The following is a 23224-nucleotide window of genomic DNA, read 5'->3' as shown; positions in this document are numbered from 1 at the left end:
ATTCAGAGAGAATGACTTGTAATTTATATTTCACGTACTCAGTTCTTTTTAGTTTGTTTCGACAAGCATATATACTTTTATGATTAAAAAAGTAAATATTTTGGGGTGCCTAGTTGGTGCAGTCACTTAAGTGTCCAATTCTTGGTTTTGACTCTGGTTGTGATCTCAAGGTCATGAGATTGAACCTGGCATCAGGCTCTGTAATCAGCAAGGAATTTGCTTGAGTCTCTCTCTTTCTCCCTCTCCCTCTGCCCTTCCTCCTGCACTCGCTCACATACACACTCTCTCTAAAGTAAATAAATAAATCTTTTTTAAAAAATAACAATCTAGGGGTGCCTGGGTGGCTCAGTGGGTTAAGTGTCTGCCTTCGGCTCAGTCATGGTCTCAGGGTCCTGGAATAGAGTCCCATATTGGGCTCTCTGCTCAGCAGGGAGCCTGCTTCCCTCTCTCTCTCTGCCTGCCTCTCTGCCTACTTGTGATCTCTCTCTCTGTGTCAAGTAAATAAATAAAATCTTTTAAAAAAATAACAATATAAAGAAATGATATTTTTTAAAAGATTTTATTTATTTATTTGACAGACAGAGATCACAAGTAGGCAGAGAGATGGGCAGAGAAGTGGGGAGGTGGGGGGAGAAGCAGGCTTCCACTGAGCAGAGAGCCCGATGTGGGGCTCAATCCCAGCACCCTGGGATCATGACCCGAGCCGAAGGCAGAGGCTTTAACCCACTGAGCCACCCAGGTGCCCCAAGAAATGATTTTGTATGATTTTGTATCTGACTCTTGCAATCCTAAGCAGAAGAGGTTTTCTGCAGGATGAGCTGTGGTGTGCTGGTGAATTAGTTTGGTCGGGGGCCAGAGGTGGAGAGAGTAAGAAAGAGAGCCCTAATTTGAAGTGTTTGTCAATATCCATTGTATAGCTATTCCCAGTATGTTTAATTTCAAGTGGCTCACAAAATTCCTAAATATTTAACATAATGGGTATTTAATAAATCAATTTTTTGAAGTCCGGCATTGAACAGAACTGAACTGCCAAGGTTCTGAATAAATACGCAAGATAAAGTCAGAATTCTGCTCATGGGATGAAAATATCTCTGCTGGCTGGGGCAGGTCTCAGCCTGGTTCATTCATAGTATATCCATGCCTCTCCCCAGCTCACCACTGAGAATTCACCATTCAAGTGTTCTTAGGCTGGTGTGGTTTCATTACAGTTTTGCAAGGTCAATTTACTTCACCAATTCTCTAAATGAAGCTTCACTCTTTAGAAGTAGGTCAGGTGGCAAAAGTAAATCCTGCCAGAAAGGGTTCTGTATTCATTTCAAGCCCAGGTATCTCCAAGCCACGGAATTCTGCAGATGGCACACAGAGGGAGAGAATCTGGGTAGACTTTTAGCCTTTACAAATATATTTCCCCAAGTGGGAAGGCACAAGAGCTGTGCAGAGTCCCATTTCCACGTGCTTCTCTACACTGCAACAATTAACAAGGCACCTGGCAATTTACCCAGCTGAGGATTGAGAAGAACGCCTGCCCCCTATTTGTTCACTGCTTAATGGCATAAGAATCAGAGCAATATCATATCAGAAAATAAGGGTGGTGATGACCAGGCCCACTACTAGCCTTTGCAGAGACCATGAAACCTACCTCCTTTCTCTTCTTACCTCAGGCTCCATCCTGCACATTAACAGCTCACCTCCAAATGTGTACAAAGTGGACCCACCATCACCCCCACCCCAAGCAGTGACCCTTCAGCCATTCTTTAGAACCAGGGATACTAAGTGATCTGTCCTCTGTAAGAAGAATCTAGGAAAGAAGTTCTGCAGGCACTTGGAAATAGACTAAGGCCATTTGGGACAGACATTTCAGGGACCTGGCTATTCAGAGAACAATCTAGAAACAGGGCCAGGACTCTGAAGTACTGGTAATAGGAACAGTATATGGGACTAAGGGAAGACCTCACCCACTCTTGGTCAATAAGGGAAGACTTCCTAGAGGAGAGGAGCCTAACCTGAGCCTTGACATATGCATAAAGTTTAGCCAATCAGAACACAGGGTAGGGGACTCCAGGTGGAGCAACAGTGTGCGACAGCACCTCAAGAGCTGAAAATTACTCACAAGAGCGAATGTTACATTGTTTATGAGGGTCTGCCCCTTTGTCGCCCCTCAACCCCAAAGGTTAAGAATAGAGATTGGCAATTTAGTTGGATGCACTCACAGAAGAGTGATTTCTCTAAATGGAGCCCAAATTCTGATGCAAGGGATCTTGACTCTATTTGCCATGCTGACCAGCCATTTAACAGGAGCCTCTCAATCTTGCCCCAACCCATCCCAATCCCTTTCCTCTTCCCCGCCTCCCTCCTCCACAGTTCACTACTCTCATTCAGAGATGTAGTGGAGACAGACAAGACTGCAAAAGGAATTAGTGCCAAGGTGTTAACTGGGGTAATGAGTTAGCAGATAATCTATTTGCATTTTTATGGGGCCCTTGGAGGCCTTAATTTAACTTGAAAGTGTGATTAAGAAGGGAATTTTCAGAATAGAGCAGTGCCCTCTTATCTGCAGGGGTTATGTTCGAAAACCCCCAGTGGATGCCTGAAACCGTAGATAGTACTGAATCATATATATATATATATATATTACAAATTATATATATATATTACAAATTACAAATTATCATAGGTATGTATGCATAGGAGAATACGTAATATATATATATATATATATAATATATATATATAATATATATTACGTATTCTCCTATGCATACATACCTATGATAATTTGTAATTTGTAATTTGTAAATTAGACATACCAAGTGATTAACAATTAATAAGAAATTGGAACAATTATAACAATTTACTATAATAAAATTTAATGTGAATATGGATTCTCTCTCTCTCCAAATACCTTATTGTGCCATACTCCCACTTCTTGTGATGATGTGGGATGATAAAGTGCCTATGCGATGAGACTAAGTCAGGGGCATGACATAGGCACTGTGACATAGCATTAGACTGCTACTGACTTTGTAACCATGTGTCAAATGGAAGATCATATGCTTCCCTTTCCATAAAGCCAGAGAGCAACTATTTTAGGCGTCACTGGCCATGGGGGTCTCTGCTGCAAATACTCAGCTCCACTGCTGTAGAGCGAAAGCAGCCATTGACAAAAGCAATTGGATGCAAGAATGAGTGAAGGAGTGTGTATCTGTGTTCCAATAAAACTTTATTTACAAAAACAGGCAGCAGTCTGGACTCTGTTCTTCCCTGCTATGTTTTAATTTGCTCTCCTTTCCTCTTTCCCCTTCATTTAGAGACCATAGCTCTGCTTCTCAGGTGAAATATTACAAATAGCCCTTGGAATTCTGCCAAGGGGAATTATCACTGATTGCCACAACTGACTTTTGTAAGTCAAATACTTGTGGTCAGATGGGACTTACCACAATATCTAGATATCTTTTGTCCATGTTTGCCTACTTATTTCTGAAGGGCAATCACATATATTATTTTATACCTAAGTCCTCATTCCTACCACTACCACTTGGTGAAGACAGCATAGCTTAGCAGTTAAAAAAAAAAAAAAAAGATCAGAGGCTCCAGGATTAGACTAGCATGGGTGCATTAGTCGGGATAGGCAAGTTATGCTACAGTAGCAAATGAACCCCTAAATTTCAATGTAAAAAATGATTAACTTCTTTTTTATGTTATATATCAGGGTAGGTGGCTCTGCTCCACACTGTAACTCAGGGACTCATGCTGAGGGAGCCTCCACCACATGGACTATCCCTAGGTACTGCAGAAGAGAGAATATAAAACTTCATATACACTCTGCCTTGACCCAGCAATGACACACATTACTTCTGCTTAGTACCCATCGTCAAGTGTAGCATATAAGTAGTCACATGTCCACCCCTGACCAACAACTCTGGGGGAAATCAGAGAGCAGAGGCAATATTTGACGAGCACTGTCATCTCTGCCACCCGTGGCCTTACCTGCGAGTAGCTATGTGACCTTGAACAAGGTATTGAAATACTCTGTGCCTCATTATCTTCCAAGGTAAAGCAGGAGTAACAATGGCCTCTCACTCAAGTATTGTGGTCATATAAAATGACACTATGCTTTTAAATTACAGTGCCAGGCACATAGTAAGCCTTCAGCCAAAGTCAGTTATTATTTTTATTATTACTAACCACAAGATTGTGAAAAAAAGGCTTTGTCTCTCCGGGTCTGTGTTCCCTCAGCTGCAAATCAGGCATGCCAATAACACTGTTTAAGACAACAATTAGATTAAATGGCACAATACCTAAAAAGATCTTAGCCTGACATAAAATAAACACTTACTACAAATTATTTCCCCTTACTACGTGCAAACACGTATTGGTCATTCTTTCTAGTTCTGATAGCCAAGGGCTTGTTTGGCTACAGTAGTGTTTAAGATGTTGACCAATGGAAAGTCAAATACAAGTATTTCAAAACAAAAGTGATTTTAGAGATTCTCTATTTCCAGAGGCAACTTAATAACCAGAGATACAGTGCTATATAATGTGCGCTATTGTTCTTTTGGCAACTTAGTTATAGTTTGGAACTACATTTCCCCAAACCTCTTTTCTCGTATGGTCTGGGTTAAAGTTGCCAAAAATGAAGTTGCCTGAGAAACGGATGTGGAAGTGAAGAAGTGGCCATCTGAAGTTCAATGTTACAGCAGGTGTTGAGAGGGTGATACTAAGGTCCTCTTGGGTTCCAATTTGTCCTTGAACTTCTTTGCTACATATCCAGCCTTCCTTCCTTCTGCTGGTGCAGTAGGAAGGACAACCGGGAGGGAGCAGGCTCAAGATGCTGGTCATGGAGAGCCGACAGCTTCCATGAGCCTCTCTATCAGCTTCCTTTATGGCCAGCCTGTTCAGGCAGAAATCCAATCTCTAATTTTATTCTCTGTGATCTTTGAGCTATTATCTAACTTCTCTGTGTCTCAATTGCCTTACCTGGAAAACGGGATGATAATAGCACTGTCCCTCTTGCAGAGCTGGATTAAGGGATCTACTACAAACAAAAGAGTTAGTACAATCCTAGCACACAGACAACACTCAGTAAGTTGTTAGTTGATATTACAATGTTGATTGCAATTGACCTTTGAACAACATGGGTTTGAACTGCATGGGTCCACTTACACATGGATTTTTCTTTTCAATAAATGCAGTACAGTCCTATAAATGTATTTTCTCTTATGATTTTCTTGATAATTTTTTTTCTCTAGATTACTTTATTATAAGAATATAGTACATGATACACACACAAAATATGGTTAAACGATGGCTTATATTACCAGCAAGGCTTCCTGTCAATAGTAGGCTATTAGTAGTTAAGGTTCTGGAGAGTCAAAAGCTGTATGTGAATTATCAACCATGCAGGAGTGTCGTCATTGTCCTTAACTCCCCATTGTTCAAGGGGCAATTGTAATTTGTTATACAAAAGTAGAGAAGTAATATATACCATCTAAAAAGAATACTGGTCTCAAAATATATGTCATTTTATCAACCCCAATGGTTAATAATCATTTGCACTACACATCAGTTGCTAACTACCTACTGAGTGTCACGCTGACCACTTTGCAAGAATTATCTTATTTAATCCTTGTAACCACCTTATCTGATAAATGACTGAGATGGATTTATACAATTATTCATCTTACTTTTCAAACAAGGAAACTGAGACCTAAAAAGACAACTGACTTGCTCAGTCGACCAACTAGTTGACAATGCAGTCAATGCTTGCCCTACCCGTACAGAATCTCTGGTTTATGTTCCCTCTGCTGATATCATCTTAGGTCTCTCTGGCAGAGCTTACCAGGATGTCATAATGGTATTGGTTCCCTGAAAATAGTGCATTCCCTTCCCTTGAATGCACCCCCACCCCATGACCTGGAGGAGGCATGCCCTGTAGCTTCCTGTAACAGGTACAGCCTCCCACCGAGAGGTGAGGGCACCCAACTAGTCATAGGTCTGTGTGTTGACATACCTCCAAGGTCACTGTAGTTCAAGTGCCCACAATTCCTTCCCCATTGCTGCGCTCTGATTTACAGTTCATCTGTTTTACAGTTTATAGTTTATCATTGTACTGCTGGGGGAGGGAGATGGGGTATTATTTTAAGAGCAATTTCATAGGTTTTTTTTTTTTTTTTTCAAGAAATCTATACTGCTCTTCAGTGGAGGATATATTGAAGAAAATAGCTCAAAAGATTATAGATCCTATGAGAACCAGTCACTTTTGGTTTTCAGAGCTACTTATAGTCTCTTGAAGCCCTTCTATGTATAAACACTTGGTCTGGCTGAGCTATCTTGCTAATGTAGTTTTTGTTTGTTTTAGGGGAAGCTATTTCATTTTGCTTGTATGATAAGCCAGTTAGTTCCTATTAGTAAACCTCCCTGACCACAAAATGTCTAATTAATCAAAATGTGTTCTCCCAGCATGTTGTCTCAAGTCCTACAGTACGTAGTACAGAAGAATGGAGACCACTTCAGATATTAGACTTTTATCCCCCTCATTTGCTGGGGATCAACAAAGCTTTGTTCTTTTCTTTATGATTAGAAATGTAATACAGAGTTGGTTGCCATACAACTATTTCATAAATACATAATATATAGAATGGAACTTCCCCCATCTCATGCCATAGAGATTATCATTGCAAACAATGCAGAGCATATGCTTTCAACCTTGTCTAGACATATGCTAAAATAGTTATGTTCATTTCTTTCTTTAGAAAACAAAACTTGGTTCATATTAGACATACTAGTCTCCCCAGTTCTTTTTCTTTCAGCAATATCTCTTGGAAATATTACATCTTAGATGTTTCTACATTACTATGCATAGATTCTCATTCTTCCCAATCATTATTGATACACCATAATAAAATCAGTTAATTCCATATTCAAGGATGTTTGGGTGGCTCCCTTTCTGTGTTCAATGACAATCTATGTGGAACTGGCCATTTTTAAACATGTGTCTTGCACATTCATAAGACTCCTTCTGGAGGATAAATTCCTAAGGGGCAATTTTAGGATGGGATTTACTAGCTATCCCAGGTCACATTCCCACACAGAGTATCTGAAACTGCCTGTTCCTTTCTGCACTGGATATTGTATTCTCTTCTTTCATCTTGGTGAAACACCTAACTCTTGTTATAATTAACAACAGTAAGAACAACGGATTCTTTCCCTCCCTTTGCAGGTGTATTGAAAAGGAAATTTCCTAAAAGGTAAGTAGGAAATTACGTTTGCCAGGAGCAATCAGCATTTATATAGTGCCTCATTCTTGGAGTTAATTCATATTTACATACACGCAGAAATTTGACTTTGGGAAGAATTGTGCTTGCCCTTCCTGGGAGCTTCGATTCTGCTGTTCATGGCATAGCCTGGTGACCAAGAATCAGGTGGTCCCCCTTAAGTTAGATTAGATTTTTGGTGTTTAAGGAGCACTTGATAAACTCAAAATGGAAGAAAGACCTAAATGTGAGACAAGGATCCATCAAATTCCTAGAGGAAAACACAAGCAGAAACCTCTTTGACCTTGGTTGCAGCAACTTCTTGCTAGACAGGCCTCCAGAGGCAAAGGAAATAAAAGCAAAAATGAACTATTGGGACCTCATCAAGATAAAAAACTTTTGCACAGCAAAGGAAAGAGTCAACAAAACTAAAAGGCAATCCACAGAATGAGAGACAGTATTTGCAAATGTCTTATCTGATAAAGGCCTACTATCCAAAAGCTGAAAAGAACTTACCAAACTCAACATCTAAAAACAAACCAAAAAATCCAGTCAAGAAATAGGCAGAAGACATGAACAGACATTTCTCCAAAGAAGACACACAAATGGCCAACAGACACATGAAAAAAATGCTCAACATCACTCGGCATCGGGGAAATCCAAATCAAAACCACAATGAAATACCACCTTACACTGGTCAGAATGGCTAAAATTAACAATTCAGAAAACAACAGATGTTGGCAAAGATACAGAGAAAGGGGAACCCTCTTATTTACACTGTTGGTGGGAATGAAAGCTGATGCAGCCACTCTGGAAAACAGTATGGAGGTTCCTCAAAAGGTTAAAAACAGAATTGTCCTATGACCCAGAATTGCACTACTTGGTATTTATCCAAACGATACAAACATAGTGATTTGAAGGGGCATGTGTACCCCAATGTTTATAGCAACAATGTCCACAATAGCCGAACTGTGGAAAGAGCCCAAATGTCCATCAACAGATGAATGGATAAAGAAGCGATATATACATACAATGGAATATCACTCAGCCATCAAAAAGAAGGAAATCTTGACATTTGCAAGGCAGTGGATGGAACTAGAGGTTATTATGCTAAATGAAATAAGTCAGTCAGAGAAATGATTTCACTCATATGTGGAATTTAATAAAGAAAACACATGAACATAGGGGAAGGGAGGGAAAAATAAAATAAGATGAAAATTGGGAGGAAAGCAAACGATAAGACGTGCTGAACTCTAGGAAACAAAACTGGAGGCTGTTGGAGGGAAGGAGGGTGGAGAGATGGGGTAACTGAGTGATGGGCATTAAGGAGGGCACTTGATACAATGAGCACTGAGTGTTCTACGCAACTGATGAATCACTGAATTCTCTCTCTTAAACTAATAAAAAAAAAAAATCACTTGAGAGAACTTAGAAAAAAATATGGAGATTCCTACCCTTCCTATTTCCCATTTGATCCAGGAGGTCCTGTGTGGGACATTTTTGTGTCTTTTGGGCCTCGAGCTTGAAAAGTGAAGGTAATCATACTTCTAAGTTCAGCACACTAACGTTACTACTCCACATAGAACCACCTTTCTGCTTTATTCCACGACTCCCTTTCATTCCCACTGCTGTCACCAACACCCTCTCCACTCTAAGCAGCCATGTCAATGTATTGGATATAATTTCTAGAACTTTAAAGTGTCTTTGGAAAATATCTAATGAGATTTTATGTGAAATGATATATAAATTATATATACTAAATAAAAGTATATATAATTTATAATATATAATTATAAAAATAGATAAAAGTTAAATTGTGTTATAGGTTTTGGTTTCTTATACCCAGAGCTGAAACCTAGCTTTCAGGCAAGAAAACTGTTAGAACCCAGGGCCTGAGGGGCAGGGGCTCAGAGCTCTTCCTCTGAGCAAGGTGGAAGGAGACAGAGGTTGACTTGCAATTCCCACAGGCAAGGCAAAGCGCCTCAGGGAGTCGGAATCCAGCCCAAGGACTCACTGGTTTTTGGTACCGCTTTAATGCAGTCCACTCTTCTCCCACCCCTCATTTATACACGTTGGACTATTAGGTTAATAATTAGACAGATAATATGAGGAGGAAAATCATTTCCTTTACCCACTCACATTCAGTAATTGGGGGCTTGCAAATTAAGCTGACAAAAGACAAATGAACAGGAGGAAAGGCAAAGTGCATTCGTGTAAGTACAAGGGAGCCTACAGAAACGTGGCTCAAAGAAGCTTTTAGAATATGGGGCTTATCTACCATCTCAGTAGGAGAAGGGGGGGAGCGAGGGCACTTACGGAAAAATGAATGACTTTCAGAAAGATAAATGAGCCTTTAGGAGAGTAGATGGGAGGTATGATAGTTTTGTGACAATGTTTCCTTTGGCAATTTCTCATCCCACTTCCAACTTCTCATCTCTCCACAGTGTGGGAAAACTCCTTTGAAGGGGGATTTATGGCAGTTGAATTCTTTTGGAAGGTTCTGCTTTTAGGCAGATAAGAGGGGGTCAGATCTTCTTTTCTGTATCTGTTGATTCTCAAATGGCTTCGGCTCAGAATAATTTTTATGCCTCAATGGGGTATTCTGAGTCCCTTTCGTAATTGGGAAAATGAGGGGCATACAAAGAACACACATACTATCTCTAGCACACACACACACACACACACTCTAACACACACTAACACATACACACACACACCACCCACTATTCATACCAACTGGAAACAACTGCTAACATTTGTGATTTGTTTTTCAATCTCCTTTCCTTTCGTTTTTGGGCACATGGTTGAGATTAAACTATATATACAGTTTTCCTTTTTGCTTTTCACCTTCACATTTTCAGCTTAGCATTTGAGAAGTGTAGATGAGCAAACTTTTTAAAATTTAATTTAAAAATTATGAAATTTTTCTCTCCTTTTCCTAAAGATGTATTTACTTATTTCAGTGAGAAAGAAAGAGCACAGCAGGGAGAGGCAGAAGAAGGGGGAGAGAGAAACTCAAGCTGAAGCCACACTAAGCACAGAGCCCGGCGCAGGGCTCAGCTTCAGGACCCTGAGATCAGACCTGAGCTGAGATCAAGAATCAGACACTGAACGACTATGCACCCAGGCATCCCTAAAAATTAAGGATTTTTTCAAACAATAAATGGTAATTCAGAAAATAATGTAACAACCATTCATAAACCTGCTATCAGGATTTAAGAGACATGAATATTTTGCTGTATTTGCTTTGGATCGCTCTGGGAAAAAAAAAGCCACAAATGCAGGTAAGGTCTCCTCCTGACTTCCCCAAGCCCCACTATAGCCACTGCAATCCAGAGGTCACCATCTGGGACTGGTGTGCTTCATTCTTAGGCCTATTTTTTTTTTAACTTTTTCCAATAGAATATACTAACGTTTCTTAGGGTTTTAAATTTTACACAAATGATATTATATTGTTTATATTCTTTTACAACTTGCTTTTTATCTTTCCAATGTTGGGCCATCACAGAAAAGACATTCTTTTTTGCATGTAATTCTCCAAATGGAAAGTAGATACCCATTGTTTTGTTAGAAAATATCTTAGCTCTCACCCTAGCACATACCCTCCCCAATGTCCATAACCCAAGAACCCTCTCCCTACCCCCCCACCCCCCAGCAACCCTCAGTTTGTTTTGTGAGATTGAGAGTCTCTTATGGTTTGTCTCCCTCCCAATCCCATCTTGTTTCATTTTTTTTCCTTTCCTACCTACCACAACCCCCTGCCCTGCCTCTCAAATTCCTCATATCAGAGACATCATATGATAACTGTCTTTCTCTGGTTGACTTATTTCAATTATTTCAGCATAATACCCTCTAGTTCCATCCACAGTGTTGCAAATGGCAAGATTCCATTTATTTTGATGGCTGCATAGTATTCCATATTTTGTGTGTGTGTGTGTGTGTGTGTGTGTGTGTGTGTGTACCGCATCTTCTTTATCCATTCATCTGTTCATGGACATCTATGTTCTTCCATAGTTTGACTATTGTGGACATTGCTGCTGTAAACATTTGGGTGCACGTGCCCTTTCAGATCACTACATTTATATCTTTAGGGTAAATACCCAGTTAGTGTGATTGCTGGGTCATAGAGTAGCCCTATTTTCAACTTTTTGAGGAAACTCCATGCTGTCTTCCAGAGTGGTGAGTGCTGTCAAGACTCCCTTCCTTGTAAGTTCCAAGTTATATAGATACATTTACTGGACCTCGGTGGCCCCAGTAGAGGCCAGGTAACAGGGAAAATCAGAGAACTCTAAGGGAGTCACCATAAGAGTGGGGAATCTAAATTCAGATTCAGATTCCAAAGCAGTCCCCTCCTTTTTTTTTTTTTTTTTCCATGTAGAGAACAGCTGATTAGGGGCACTGTGTTGAGGATGTGAAGCCCAGAGTTCACCCAATGTAGGTGACCTAGGTCATGGGCAGGAAGTAGAGGTAGGGTGGAGGACTAGGGATGGTGTATGCATATGGCAAGAATTGCTCCTGTGATCACCCAATATCTCAGTGACCCTATAATGTAAAGCTCTTGTCTCCTATGGCCAGATGCACATGTGTGACATCCTGCAACAGACAGCATCTAAAAAACCAGCTGAGAGCAGGATTATATACGGACATGTCGCACTTCCTGCTTTTCCTTTGCAAGATGGCAGCACTGTGTTTCAGTGGTTTGGGACTTCACTTGGGAACAGTAACTCAGAGAATGAAGGATGGATTTTTAAAATCAGATCCTGTCTTTTCTGTGCCAATAGATGTTAACACTTAGTGCATGCAACATGACTTGTCCATACATTCATCAAAAATCATGTCCAAAAATGGCCGTAGAAGCACTGCCTCAGTCATCCATGCCTGAAAAATATGGCGATGCCCTTCAACAGTAGAACAGATAAATAAATGGTAAAATGGAAAAAAAAATTACATGATGAAATTCTCTACACCCCTGGGAATGACCTACATGAGCTATATAGACGCCGCTACATGAGCAATATAGACGAACCTTACAAGTACAGTGCTGAGGGAAAGAGAAACATACACAAAGGAGCAGGTATCATAGGATTTCATTTAAAGGAAGCTCAAGAACAGGAAAACCACTCTACGCTGTTATGGATGGGATGGGGTTGCTCTTGGCATAGGATAATGAGTAGGAGGGGACCCACAAACACCTGTGGGAGCTGGTAATGTTTTTTTTCTTGGTTTGGGTGCTGGTGAAGAGGGGACCATTCACTTTGTGAAAGTTCATCAAGATTTATACTTACATTCCATTTTCTGTATGTATGTATATCATAATTTCAAGAAATTTCAAAAAAATTATTTTACTTTGTATTTCAAGGTTCTTAAGTGAAGCTGCAAATAAATGATTATCAAAGGGGTGCCTGGGTGGCTCAGTGGGTTAAAGCCTCTGCTTTCAGCTCAGTCATGATCCCAGGGTCCTGGGATCCAGCCCCGCGTCGGGCTCTCTGCTCGGCAGGAAGCCTGCTTCCCCCTCTCTCTCTGCCTGCCTCTCTGCCTACTCGTGATCTCTGTCTGTCAAATAAATAAATAAAATCTTAAAAAATAAAAAAATTAATGATTATGAGAGCCTTAAATTGATCAGTCCCGGCCCATGACCACTGATTGAGTGTCATGAATATCCTTTCATTCCTCTCCCTGATACAGTTCACTCCCTTGATTTGAACATTCTCTCAAAGACAGTATTGTGTCTTTCGCCTTCACACCCCTCCTTCAGCCTTCTCTGCAGTTTTATGAGAAAATACCAGAAATCTGTTAGTAGAGGTGAGCAAGGGCGTCTGTAAAGGAAGGAGTTCTCCATCTCCAGGCCATGACTTGGGGGGGCCAATTGACAGATCAGAGAGCAGATGGTGCCCACCATTCAAGCATTTCCCAGGGGAGAGGAGGCCCAGCGTTGGCATTGTTTCATCTGTATTTGGCAGCCTAAGTTTGCCTTGTTCAAATCTCAGCGAGCATTTTAAGAAGTGTCTTGCTATTCACGCAAGCGTAGTATCAAACTGAGAGCCCCCTTCTCGGCGCCCTTCTCGGCGTTCAGGACCTGTTTTTCATTGGATACTGTGCTCCTATTGCATGCTTTTGGTTTTCTCTGCATTTGTGCCCCAGCACTTGGCTCTGATGTCCCCCACCTTCATGGTGTTTTTAGGTATTCTTTTTAGATACCTAATTCTGTTCGAAACCCTTGCCTCTGCAATACCAATGACTTCAAATCTGCCTTATAAATTCCTGTTGGCTAAACTTTTCTTGTCCATCCCTCACTGAAAGATTTCAAAACACATTGAAAGAATTTTTTTGACTGCACAGAAAAATATGTCCTTTCCTAACGAAGCATGGGTCCAAAGGCAATGCCCACTGCCTTGTTCAGGGAGTTTGCGGACTTTGACCCGTGCTAAATGTAAAATGCATGGAAATGCAAAGGTTACTACACATTGCTGGAAAAATTAAACCTTAGTAAGTCCCTTTGCCTTTTGTATGGCGCCTGCATTATTACATTGTTTTCACCTGGTGTCTGACAGAGTACACGTTCTCAATATATGATGAGAAAGGAATCTGGAGAAAGAATGGGAAGCAGATCTAAGACAAGTTGTGTAGTTGTCATCCAAAAGGCTTTCAGTCTTTTTTTTGTGTTTGAAAATTGGCTTGTTCGGCAAAATAACAACATATTTATTCTAAGGTTAAAAAAATGTTGTCCAACCTTGGGTGCCACAGTCTCTTCTTGGATACTCAAAATGCACCTAAGAACACTAATGGTACTGGGAAATCCTGCACCTGAGAAAAGTGCTCGGTTTCAGTGTTCCCAGAGTATTTCATGGCATCTTTTTACTATACGCTTTTAGATCTTTTATACCATCTATTCACATTCTACAGGACCAGCGTGCTTCAAGTGTACTTAGGCAAATGCAGTTTAACTCAAACTGGGTATAATTCCGAGACAGACAATCTGAATTTTTCCCATGCAAAGAGCTTCTGAAATCACAGTTATCAACTAAATGAATGCCTCCGAGACTGCATCAGGAGCATCCTGATTAAAATTCTTGCTCATGTGAAGCCAAGGGCATAGGGTTCTCTTACAGTATACATACTGTGCATTTTAAACGCACTCTGAGCATGCGTTGGAAAGACGCCACTGAGTCTTAGTGGCAACAGACAAACCGACGTTAGGCAGTGTGGCCGTAATAACGGGGTGTGTAACGGTCCACTCTGGAGGTCATTACAAATGAGTCAAATGATGGAGAAAAACATTTATCTGTGTATCAGCTGATCCTGGCATTCAGTTCCATTCTGCATCATTAACTTAACACAACAAAACAAAGCATCAATTATTACTCTCTCCAGTTGGAGACAGTCATGTTTAACAAGGGGAAAAGAACGTGATTATTGCAACCAAAGCTTGCAGATGTCAATCAGTCAATGATGAAAGTGATTTGAGCCTGTCCTCAATGAAGAAGAAAGGAAACTTGTTATGGCATCTCTCTTGTACCAGTAAGAGGCAGGCCGGATGTGATGATCTCTCATGCAAACAGATTTTTTTTTTTCTTTTTTGTCACCAGACGTATACTCTACCAATAATTTCAGTACAGGGATGCACTGACATCTAGTGGACAACCAGGTGACCACTATTTACCACTATTTTGGCCACAAATTACACTTCAAGAATTAGTAAACTACATAGTCCTTTAAAATATTTGAGAAGACTTGGTTCAAATAAAACTTAACGTATAATTATAGATTTTCTTTGTTTCCTCATGGTGGAAGCCAGTTAACTGAATTCATATTTAAGTTAATATTATACTTGGAAGACTTTATATTATTGGTAACATCACCCCACTGTCTTGTGAAATACTGGTGCATATTTGCATGCTTACCAGAATGAACAAGTTTATATATGGGTAAAGACAGGTAATAGAGTGCAAGAGACATCCAAAAGATGGCATGGAATGCTGTCCATTTTATATGTTTTGGGGGAAAAGAAATTTGTCTAATTATCAAACACACATGAATTAGTTTCTGGCCACCTGTCAGTGAGGAATTTGAGAATTCTAGACATTTGATTTAAAAAACTGCAGAGCAGAGCATAGTTGTCCCAGAGGCCACTCTTGTAGGGGGGAAGGAGGGCATTTCACATCCAGAGAGATTCGTATGTCCAGTTTCTCTCACATCATCAATCAGGAGAGTCCATGAAATAGATATTATCTACCTAGTTTATTGACTGATTTGTTTTAGAACGTAATTAGTGTCGAGATGCGAAGAGAAAAGTAGACAACATTTATCTCTCTGGCTCCTGAAATGTGAGCCAACTGAGAATTAGACTAAAGGAATAAACCAGAAAAAGGTTTTTAAATACGAGTTTTACAATTCGTCAGGCAAATTGGAGAACACTGCTCAACCATGGCTGGCATAGATCTATTGTTGTCTTTCCCTCCTGGATTAAATTTATGTTGATATAATTACCAAGCCTCCATATAGTTCTTGTGTAGTTCCTACCTTTTCTGAAACTGTACAGATTACTCACAACTTCCTATATGTGTCCTTCTCTAACATAAAATGGTAAGAAAAAATTATCCCCAACTTAGAAATATAGTAAAAAGGAAGTGGGAGGGATGTCTGTTCATTTTGTTTAATAGGCCTACACAAAGGATTATTTAATTTTCTAAGAGAATGTACTTTCATTTAACTTACAACCTATTATTTGAGTAGAGCTCAACCTTTGTGATGTACATGTTAATTTGTAGAGTTCTGTACTGAGAAGCTAAATAAGCAAACGGACAGTGGTCAGTCCATAAATAAAAATTCAGTCCATAAATAAAAATTACCCCTCTCCATGACTGTCAGGAACCAGTCCAGGAAATAAACCCATTGTCTATAGAAACCAGCTCAGGAAAGCTGGCCCGTTTATAAGTCAGACTTGTACAAAGTCAGACCACCATCTCGGATATTAATCCAGAAAGCCAAATAACTTCTGTAAATCATCAGCCTGAAATGGTTAGGATGGGATCAATAAACTACCAGCTTCCCTAATTATTATCCTTGCTTCCAGCTTGGGACCGACCAGAACAAACCAAATCTATATCCCCCGCCAATCAAATGCAATACCCTTCTTCCTCATGCCAGCCATTTCCAATCAGAGCAGAACAGGAGCCTCCCTACTGTTTTCCTTCTCTTTTCCCTACTGCAAGTCTCTTCCAAAATGCAAGTGGTGGTGGTTGACTCCCTCGCTCCAAGTTCTGAACAATAACCTTTGCTTGCTTGCTTGGTTTTCATCTATTTCCACAGTCCAGTAGTCCTTCTCCAGGGAAAGCACTCGAAAGTCACTTGTCAAAGATGCTGCAAGTATACATCTCTAACAGTGAGGCAGGAATTGAGTTGAATTGACAGCAAATGCAAAACTGCAGAGGAGGAAAGAGCATTGTTGATCAGTTCACAGAAGGGCTGATTTCCAGTCACGGACCAGATGTGGAAGCCGGCAAGTGGGGAAGGGACTCTTCCCACAGTGATGGGCTCTATGCTGATACAATCTTGCGGATCTTTGGAGCTTTCCAGCAGAGGAAAAGTCAAAATTTCAGAAGCAATTTATGGGTAAGTATGAATCAAACTTCAACCTTTGTGTCAGCCTCTGTGATGTAAATTTCAGACAGCAGCAGAATAATTAGACATTTGTCCTGTTGTGCTCCTGTTCCCAGAGGCACTGACTGAGTTCCAAGTAAACCATTGCCGGCAAAGAAAAGCCTGAGTCCTTGGGAGGAAGAAACAAGTATATTCTGAACATACTAAATACATAACACTAAATACAATTTTGGAAAATCTTACTATGTGACCAAATTCTGAGTAATGTTCATAAAACCAATGAAATTAAACTGAAGTCTAACATCATGGGTGTGTCTATGTATCTGCATGCCATAGTTGTCAAGAATAATTGTCTACTGAAATACCAATAGTTCACTGATTGTGATAGATTACTTATTAGACTTTATTAGATTTTATTTTTATATGAATCAATTTAATCAAACTTTGGAAATGTTCTTATATAGCTGATGAGATCTGCATTTCCACTATTGAACAGACTATGATCCTCATACAGCTTACCTAAGTATCTGTGTCCAAGTACATGGCCAACTGCTATGATGCCTAATAGAAGGATACTTTGGAGGATGCCTGGGTGGCTCAGTCTGTTAAGTATCTGCCTTCAGCTCAGGTCATGATCCTGGGCCGGGGTCCTGGGATCGAGTTCTACATGGGACTCCTTGCTCAGCATGGAGCCTGCTTCCCCTGCTCTCTCTACCTGCCTCTCTGCCAACTTGTGATCTCTCTCTCTCTCTGTCAAATAAATAAATGAAATCTTAAAAAAGAATAAGAAGGAGGAGGAGAAGAAGAAGAAGACTACTTTGGTATTCTTTCTTCAAGCTGATTTTCTCAGTCAACATAATGCTTGTGAGATTTTCCACTAATATATGTGGTTTTAGTCTATTCCTTTTCAGGGCTATATTGCATTCCATTCCCTGTGTATTCCATTTTTAAAATTCATTGTTGTATTAATAGTTCTTTTCAGTTATCACTTCAGTTTGCCATCCCAAAATTTCCTTTTTCCCTACTTTTTCATCTAGTCTTAATTGTATCCTAGTAACACCCCCTAAGAGACACGTACGATGGTTGGAGTTTATTCCCAAATTGTTATATAAAGAAGGACCCACTGAGGTGATCTGCTGCCTCTCCACAACATCCCATTCATGATAAAGGATTTTTGTAGTAAGAGAAACATTCAAGATGTTCAGGTCTGGGCCACACTTGGTAGATCTTGACTGGCCTGCTCATGCATCTGTGGTCAGTTAATGAGAGGCTGACTGGTCTAGGATGGTCTCACTTACATTTTTGGAGGTAGGATGGCTGGAGCAACAAGCAGCTGGTCATGTCTCTCATCCTCCAATAGGCTCCAAAGGCAGAGTACCAAGATGGAACAGAAGCTTCCAATGCCTTTTAAGTATAGGTTTATGGTCTGAACTGGCATATTGCTTCCTCTATATTTTATTGGCCAAAGCAGAACACATAGCCAGCTCACCTTCAAGGGCAATATTCCAGCTATTTCTACATAATGAGCCACCTCAAAACTTAGTAGCTTAAAACAATAGTTATTTCATTTGCTTACAAATTTGCCTTTCACTCAGGGGTCAGTGGGGGCAATTCATGTCTGCTCTACAAGATGTCAGCTGGGCAGCTCAACTAGGGCTGCAGGATCCACTTCCAAGACGGCTCAGTCACATGGCTGATAATTCCTTCCCCTGGGAGACTCTTGGAGCCCAGATTAGCTCCCTTACATGGTGGCTGGGTCCCAAGAGCAAGCATCCCAAGAGACAGGAAATAACCTAGAAACTGGGACGACACCACTTCTACTATATTCCTTTTGTCAAACAGTTACCAGCCGGAGGGAGTGGAGGTCAATGAGTGTCAAAGAATATGGGGGGCTATACTTTTTTCTCTTTCTTTAAATTTAAACTCTATTAGCCAACAAATAGTGCATCATTAGTTTCACATGTAGTATTCAACAACTCATCAGTTGCCTACAACACCCAGTGCTCATCACATTACGCACCTTCCTTAACGCCCATCACCCAGTTACCCAACTCCCCACTCACATCCCCTTCCACAACCCTCAGTTTGTTTCCCATGGTTATGAGTCTCTCATGGTTTTTCCCTCTCTGATTTCCTTCCTATATTTAAAACTGCCACAGGCAGGCTCCAGACTCCACCCCTGATAGGAGAGGTGATAATGTCACCTTGTAAAAGACGAAAGGCAGGGATACTGGAAGAGGTAAAAAGTTGCAGCCATTTCACAATCAATGTAAACAAGGAGGAGGAAAGATTTCTGGTTCAATATTTTTTTTGCTCCTTTTAATTAAGCTATTATTTGTCTCAGCCTTATGTTAGTTAGCCTTATGTTAGCTAATGGTAAGTTTAGAAATGTCACTCTCATCGTTTAAATGGCTTCGGGGATTTTATATAGAAAGGCTTTATAAGTGCCTCCCATTCATTTTGAAATAGATGTTAGTACTTTAGCTCCCCTTGAAAGATGTGAAATCATGTTTTATTGATAGAATAACTATTATGCAACAACAGTGCAGGTAATCATCTTATTCCACTTGACGAGATGAACATAGCCATTTTTTGCACAGAAAAGACAGTGAAGTACTCAATTACAGCCATGTGATCAGTGTGGAATCTCTCATTCACATGAACTGCAGAATCGATAATTAGATGTGGGGCGGGAAACTCCGTGAGCCATGGCAACCCTGAATTTTCTTTAGGCTGTCTTCTCTATGTCCTATGGACCACAACAGAAATGACCTAGAGGCCAGCCAAACAGAATTACCCATTGATTTTCCCTAATCCCATTTATGCTCACTCACAAAGGGCTCCAGAGGACAGAGCCACTTCATCAAAGAGGAAGTTCTAAACTGCATTCATCAATTACATTCCCAAATCCCTGTTTTCCTTTCCCAGGCAGCAACCTGATTTCAGGAAAAAGATCTGACCTCTTGGAAGTCTTAAAAATAAAATATCTATAGCACCCATCCGGTATAGTTTGATAAGTCTGGTCCATATTCTCCAAGAAAATACCACCTCCCAGGGAGCACTGAAGTGGTAATAGCTATGATCCATTGAGCCATGATTGAGCCATGACTGAGTCAGTTTCTGTATTATGTACTTTTCAAATGTTTTCAGTTATTTGCCAAATTTCAGCATTTGGCAACAAGTAATGGAAAAACTTAGATGTAGTAGCTTTTAAACAGTGAGTAAAATTTTTTTTTCAATGCACCAAGCAACATAGTGATCTAGCAATCTCATGATACAATTAGGTATCCATGCTGCTTTCTTTTTGGATGTTCTTATTTTGTGGTTTTCATCCTCATGTTTGTCATTGTGATGTTGCAAGATGGCTCTTTTAGTTCTGGACTGAAGCTACTAGGGTGATCTTTCTACAGGAAGTCTGTTGGAGGTCATAGAAAATAAAAAGGAATCATAGCCAAGAAATGAAGAACATAAAGTAGAGCCTAGAGACTTTCTTCACCTTGGTTAAGCCAGTCCTGAAGATACTCCTAAAATATACACATCCCTCAACCTTTTAAATTTCATTAGCAATCATACTCTCTTTTTCTTGAGTAGATTGGGAGTTTCTTGTTTTTTGGAACTGAAAGAAACTTAACTGGTACAAACCCCATTTTGCAGATGAAGAAACGTGAAAATCTCCAGATCTGTCATATGTGTGTGTGTGTGTGTGTGTGTGTGTGTGTGTGTGTGTGTAATGTATTTGCTAGTTGTATTCACATAGCAAGAATTCATACACTGAGAATTTAGAGTATAAATAAATTTTGGACTGAATTTGTGGGAAACAGCAAAAGTGGTATTTGGAGAGAAATATATGGCCTTGACTACTTATAATAGAAGTAGAGACTAAAATTTATAGAGCTAATTATCAGTGTAAGAACTTAGAAAGAAAATGAAGAATAACTCCAAATAAAGGAAGAAAAGAATGAAGAAAAGAGCAGAAGTTCATGAAATAGAAATCAAAGATAAAAGCAGAGGATAAAAAATCATAATGGAAATTTTATTTTATTTTTTAGTAGAAATTTTAAAAATACTATAGCTAAATTGTAAGGAAAAGACTATCTTTCAAAACTTGTGGATCAAAACAGGACTGATACTCAGAAGGAAATCTCTAATTCTAAGTGTTTGCATTTAGGGCACAGCCTGGAAGATAATTTGTTAGACATGTAACTTAAGAATTTGGAAAAGAGGGGGGAGGAGTCAAAACAGCGGAGAAGTAGCAGGCTGAGACTACGTCAGCTAGCAGGAGATCAGCTAGATAGCTTATCTAAAGATTGCAAACACCTGCAAATCCATCGGCAGATGGAAGAGAAGAAGAACAGCAATTCTAGAAACAGAAAAACAACCACTTTCTGAAAGGTAGGATGGGCGGAGAAGTGAATCCAAAACGACGGGAAGATAGACCCCCGGGGGAGGGGCCGGCTCCTGGCAAGCGGCAGAACAACTAAGCACAAAATCAGGACTTTTAAAAGTCTGTTCTACTGAGGGACATAGCTCCAGAGGCTAAGCCGGGGCGAAGCCCATGCGGGGTCAGCGTGGCCTCAGGTCCCGCAGGGTCACAGAAGGATCGGGGGTGTCTGAGTGTCCCAGAGCTTGAGGGTATTGGAACGAGAAAGCCGGCTACAGAGACAGAGCCGACAGTAAGCTCACAGCTCAGGGTTACCTTGAACCAGTTGCAGGCTCGGTGAGCTCAGAGCACAGCCGGAGGTCAAGCAGACGGAAGTTACTGGGCGCTGTTCTCTGAGGGCGCACTGAAGAGTGGGGCCCCAAGCTCTCGGCTCCTCCGGGCCAGAGACCAGGAGGCCAGTATTTGTATTTCCGTCCTCTGGAACTCTACGGAAAGCGCTCAGGGAACAAAAGCTCCTGAAAGCAAACCCAAGCGGATTACTCAGCCCGGGCCCTGGTAAGGGCAGTGCAATTCCGCCTGGGGCAAAGACACTTGAGAATCACTACAACAGGCCCCTCCCCCAGGGGCCTGTTTCTTTCCAAAAAGAATTTGCAAACACCAAACCAGCTCTACAGGAAATATTGAAAGGGGTCCTCTAAGCAAAGAGAGAGCCTACAAGTGGTAGATCAGAAAGGAACAGAGACAATATACAATAACAGTCACCTTACAGGCAATACAGTGGCACTAAATTCACATCTCTCAATAGTTACCCTGAATGTTAATGGGGTAAATGCCCCAATCAAAAGACACAGCGTATCAGAATGGATAAAAAAACAAAATCCATCTATATGTTGCCTACAAGAAACTCATTTTAAGCCCGAAGACACCTCCAGATTTAAAGTGAGGGGGTGGAAAAGAATTTACCATGCTAATGGACATCAGAAGAAAGCAGGAGTGGCAATCCTTATATCAGATCAATTAGATTTTAAGCCAAAGACTATAATAAGAGATGAGGAAGGACACTATATCATACTCAAAGGGTCTGTCCAATAAGAAGATCTAACAATTTTAAATATCTATGCCCCCAACGTGGGAGCAGCCAACTATATAAACCAATTAATAACAAAATCAAAGAAACACATCAACAATAATACAATAATACTAGGGGACTTTAACACTCCCCTCACTGAAATGGACAGATCATCCAAGCAAAAGATCAACAAGGAAATAAAGGCCTTAAACGACACACTGGACCAGATGGACATCACAGATATATTCAGAACATTTCATCCCAAAGCAACAGAATACACATTCTTCTCTAGTGCACATGGAACATTCTCCAGAATAGATCACATCCTCGGTCCTAAATCAGGACTCAACCGGTATCAAAAGATTGGGATCATTCCCTGCATATTTTCAGACCACAATGCTCTGAAGCCAGAGCTCAACCACAAGAGGAAGTTTAGAAAGAACCCAAATACATGGAAACTAATTAACATCCTTCTCAAGAATAAATGGGTCAACTGGGAAATTAAAGAAGAAATGAAAAAAATCATGGAAACAAATGATAATGAAAATACAATGGTTCAAAATCTGTGGGACACAACAAAGGCAGTCCTGAGAGGAAAATATATAGCGGTACAAGCCTTTCTCAAGAAACAAGAAAGGTCTCAGGTACACAACCTAACCCTACACCTAAAGGAGCTGGAGAAAGAACAAGAAAGAAACCCTAAGCCCAGCAGGAGAAGAGAAATCATAAAGATCAGAGCAGAAATCAATGAAATAGAAACAAACAAACAAACAAAAATAGAACAAATCAACAAAACTAGGAGCTGGTTCTTTGAAAGAATTAATAAAATTGATAAACCCCTGGCCAGACTTATCAAAAAGAAAAGAGAAAGGACCCAAATAAATAAAATCATGAATGAAAGAGGAGAGATCACAACTAACA

The sequence above is a fragment of the Mustela erminea genome, chromosome 1, assembly GCF_009829155.1.
Source record: "Mustela erminea isolate mMusErm1 chromosome 1, mMusErm1.Pri, whole genome shotgun sequence".
Classification (NCBI taxonomy): Eukaryota; Metazoa; Chordata; class Mammalia; order Carnivora; family Mustelidae; genus Mustela; species Mustela erminea.
The sequence above is the reverse complement of the archived record's forward strand: the minus strand, read 5'-3'. Positions refer to the sequence as shown.